Source organism: Genypterus blacodes, unplaced genomic scaffold (genome assembly GCF_046128005.1).
Source record: "Genypterus blacodes isolate CSIRO-AG114 ecotype Tasmania unplaced genomic scaffold, CSIRO-AGI_Gbla_v1 ptg000032l_1, whole genome shotgun sequence".
NCBI lineage: Eukaryota > Metazoa > Chordata > Actinopteri > Ophidiiformes > Ophidiidae > Genypterus > Genypterus blacodes.
Window position 1 is genome coordinate 3,897,288 of NW_027466845.1, and position 4,033 is coordinate 3,901,320.

Consider the following 4,033-nt stretch of genomic DNA (forward strand, 5'->3'; position numbering starts at 1 on the left):
GATGTGTCGCTCGTGTTCCAGCTGCCAAAAGGAGGAATGAGTTTATGGATATTTTCTCACCTTCCTCACCATCCAATCTGTATGTTTATACCTTGTTTATTAGGCCCCAGAGAAAACCACTCCATCATCCTAGTTTAATTTCATATTGTGCAATAAGAGATGCTGTTCTCAGGACTTTTCTTTAAACTGTCTCTGGAAACTTTCTGAGTCAGCAGAGAGAAACACAGGCTCACAGTGCTGCAGCACAGTAAGCTTTCCATCCGGGCAGAGCAGCATGGGGAAAAAAGCACACCGATCTGTAAATGGCCCTCAGTGCAATCTATAGCAACAATGTACATCATCTATGAAAACCTTCATTGTCTCTGCTCTCAGTCTCAGAGGAGATGCGCGGCACAAAGAGCTTTTTGTGACGGTGCCAAGCCTGTAATCTGTCAGACGTGCTGAGTTCTTTATATCTCAAATAATTCTAATTTACTGTGTAAGAGCGTTTCTAAAAATGAACTTTTGATAACAGTCATACAGTGTCTCGGCAACTGCTGCCATTTAGTCGTATACTTTGCTTTATGACGGTGACGGGAAAATTGTATGTGAAAAAAAATGACAATGTTGACAGCTCAGTGTAAATCATTAAAAGTACTATTTGCCCTCATACCATTCATGGTGGAAAGACACTATATACTATCCTTTAACCATAAATGTGCAACTTGGTTAGATTGGTTGAAAGTAGATTTGGGGAAATGAAAAGCTTATTCATAGAATGCGTTTTAATTGTCTTCCCGAGTCAAAACAGGCAATCAAAGCTGAGTTTCAATTCGAGAAGTCATAGACAGTTTGGCATGCTGCATGGTTCCCTGCACAGTTGAAAGAGGAAAAGAATGAAGGTTTTATAGGTGGTGAAATGGTGAAAAAGCAAAGTGTGGCTTGGGCCCATAGCCATTCCTTGGCCTGCTTTATGGAGTGCAGTGAGGCAAGTCATTGTGGAAACAGCTCAAATATAAAAGCAAACTGGGAGCTCCCCTGTTCTCCCGGTGTCTCTCTGCTGCAGTCGGGCCAATGTGGTAATTTGAAACATCATCTCCTCTGTCCTCGGAAAAAGACAACAGCAGCCACCCAAGGCTGAGTGAGACAGAGGGTTCATTATGAAAACCCAAAGGAAATCACAAGTGAAGATCATCCTTAAAGATGATGAGAGGACAGAATGAGGCAGATCGCTGCACTAGAATCAAGGAAAAGACTGAGAAAGATGGTTGATTCTTTGAAACATGATCGTCATGTGATTACTTCAGGCTTGGAAAAAGCATTTTCAGGCACTTTCCCAACCAAACCTTTGTCGTTTTATTTGAACACATTAACTCCTAAAGTGATCCGATTTTAAAGCACCTCTAACTTGCTTTTATGCATTTACACAATCCAAATGTAAACATCTTAAATTAGCTTGAATCTAATTCTTTATCCCTAGTCTCAATTGCAGATTTGTTATAGATATATGTCTGTGCTAGAATAAATCTTGTTAAGTGATCTTTGCTTGCCTGTTTGTTTTCACTCAATACAATAAAATTGCTCTTCTGCCTGAGGATTCTTGCTGTGTGTTTATTCTTCACACTATTATCGGTGCCACAGGTGGCTGCCGCCGCTGCTCTCAAGCCTCACACACACACACTTCGCACCGAGCAGAGGGACAGCGGGACCACAGACCATGTGACAACATTTTTGTTGTAACTGCTCCGCACTCTCCCACCCTCTGCAGCATTTCATTATTTCCAAACCCATGAGCTCAAACAATTTGTCTGTTCAGCTCAGTCAGCTGTGGCCTTTGATGTGAGCTCCCCGGTGCTCTGCTCGTGTTCATTAGCTAACAATCAGTGTTTTTGGCGGGGAGGGGTACAAGCGTAGAGCACATGCTGCCATCTCTCTCTTTGCCATGTTGAATTATTAAGTCATCAGCTACAGAGGAAACTAAAGAGCATGTCACCCGATACAGGACAAACAGCTTATTTAGAAGAACATAATATAGGTTAGAGGTTAGCGTTTGATACTAAACCCATCTAGGCCCTGACTGTGGGTGGGGTCTTTAAAGAATGTTGAATGGACCCGCTGCTGTTTTACAAGGTAACAAAACTAAACACATTTGCTGACTGATTCATTAAGTGTGAGGAAAAAATGCTCTTCGCAGACATCTGCCACAAACCCAAGAAGAAAAGGCAGCGGTAACTCAAGCCCACCAACACGGCCTTATTTACCCCTCCAGCCTGCACAAACATGCAGATGATAGCAGTGATGGATTAGGCCAGGGGTTATCCCAGTCAGGCAACACTGCCATAATAGAGTGGGTGTTTTTGGGCCGTGGCACTGCGGCCAGCGAAGTGATGAAAGTGAAGTCCAAGAAGGGAGATTTCTGTCCAACATGCCAGAGAGGATTAAGTATCTGGTTTCTCCGCTCGCTCCTAATCTAAGCTTGGGGGAGACGATTGTCACTTTGCTAAACAACAGTTATTGATAGCGTTGTGCCACCTCCAAAGCCAGGTTAACACTGGGGATTAAACGGAGGCACTTAGAGAGGGAGGGCCTGGATTAAGGATTCCGCTGCGAATGCCTCTTTAAGTGCTTCAGGGAAATCATTTTATTGTGACGAATTTGCCACATTTAAGTGTGCACACCCTTCCTATCGGGTGACGGGAGAGGGAAGTTGTGGGTGGTCAGCAACCTTTCTCACCAACGCAGGTGTGACAAAGCCCGGTAGCCTCATTAACTGTTCCTGTGATGAAGAGGCTGCTGAGTTGGACAGGACGAAGAGTTGTGCGAAATGGGTCAGTAAGTTACAACCACAGGTGTGGACAGTGCAGGCCGCTCAGAGTGACAGAGACTGATGAGACCTGATCTACACCACAGGAACCTTTTCACCTACTTCATTCATCTATCTATCTACCTATCCATCTGATTGCATGAAGTCGTTACATAATTCTTACATTTGCTTTACTGCTCTGTGCACACCAGATATTACGGTGCATATATGAAGAAATGTCAAGAGATCTGCTTTTGCTGTACCCCGAGTTTTTGTCATTGCCAGGAAAACCAAGATGTGGAGGACTCAGTTGCCGCACTATACAAGGATAACTGAAAGATAGTTTGACAAGACAGTGTCAGAAAACACAACGGAACTCTACATAAAACTAAATGCGGGACAAAAAGGGGCATAAATAAGTACAAGAACAAGAACAAGGCTAGTGGAAAAGGAAACAAATGCTGAAGCACATACTTCTCAGGGTAAACACTGAACTATAGATGAACAGAGACATGAGTAACCAAAGTAACAAAAGTAACAGCACAAAACATTGAACAAGTGACTCAACCAGAGTAACACGGAAGACGGGATCAAAACAGAACAGGGACCAGAATAACAAGGAGTATGTCACAATTACAGACCAGAACCAGGGAAGCCACGACGTACCACAGAGAAGGAAACACAAAGCAAGAGGCAACAAAAAACAAGGAGTATAGATACACTACAAGTAACGAGGTGAGGGGAACATGGAGCTAAGAGGAACTAAACACACACAGGTGAAACCAATGAGAAACAATCAAGGAATACAAGGCCAGGAAGTAACAGGAAACATAAGAGAAGGCAACTAATGACAAGTTCAACATTGTAGTGAATTTTCTGAGTGTGTTATTTATCATTATAAATGACTGATGAGGTGATTGTACTTACTTTAATTTCAATGTCCTGGGAAAAAAATGTGCTTAAGCAATTGAGAAACAAATCCAAAAATGATTTACAATGTTGGCAATCATGATGAAATATAAAAAACTGCATTTGTAAGCAGCTGCGGAGTAACAGGCAGATATTTACCATCGCTCACTGACAGAATTTGGAACTAAACTATAAACAGATCAATAATCCAGTTCTATTAATGCCACTGACAACCTAAAATTGTGAAAGTCGGGGTATTAAAATGTATGTTCAACTCTTTATCATATTTCTGCCATAGTACTCATCTGGTTACTTGACAGACAGAAAGGCAGGACACGTGCG